Source organism: Pteropus medius, unplaced genomic scaffold (genome assembly GCF_902729225.1).
Source record: "Pteropus medius unplaced genomic scaffold, Ma_sr-lr_union100, whole genome shotgun sequence".
In the NCBI taxonomy this organism is placed as follows: Eukaryota; Metazoa; Chordata; class Mammalia; order Chiroptera; family Pteropodidae; genus Pteropus; species Pteropus medius.
Genome location: NW_024340700.1, coordinates 4,859,723 through 4,860,326, shown reverse-complemented (window position 1 = coordinate 4,860,326; position 604 = coordinate 4,859,723). Strand labels below are relative to the sequence as shown.

Here is a 604-nt window from a genome sequence, read left to right as displayed (position 1 = left end):
TGTGCACAGAGAACTTCAGGTCCTGGGCTCTGTGGCCCCAAAGGCTGAGTTATTGTCACCATTCTGTGAATGGAAGCAGGGACAGTCTGAGGCCAGGCTCTGCCACACGTGGCACACAGGGACTCGACTGCCTGCCCAGCAGACTTGGGGGTGACAGGAAGCTTATTGGACTGAGCACAGTCTGAATTACAAAATCTTTTAAAAGAAAGTCTGTTTTATGACTTCCAGGTGCATTTTGCACTGTTCTACATGTCATTAGTGAGCAGCTGAGAGCGTGGGCCCCGGAGGAGGCTGGCCACCTGGCCACGCGCAGCTGACTTGAACATCTGTGAGGAGGTTGTAGCACCTGCCTCCTGTAAGTGCTTTGACCACTTCTGTTTCTCGTGCAATCACTAGCAACTAATTATGTTAATAAAACCCTTTTAAAAATAAAGAATATAAATGATCATGTCAGTCTGGTCCCTCCCCCAGGCGAGTGGCCTTAGTACCAGCAGCAAGAAGTTTCAGCTGCAGGTTTAGAACTTGCCAGACTGTACTAGAGTGAGCCAGTTCCTCACAGTAAAGTCCTCCCTCTCCACAGACACATACCGCACACCACACACAC

At 49.8% G+C, this 604-nt stretch overlaps 1 protein-coding gene across 1 annotated transcript in view; it reads left to right on the top strand.

The window, feature by feature from the left end:
• Nucleotides 1-604, top strand: part of CUNH6orf118 (chromosome unknown C6orf118 homolog) — a 17,463-nt gene that overhangs the window by 796 nt on the left and 16,063 nt on the right. The window lies entirely within an intron of this gene.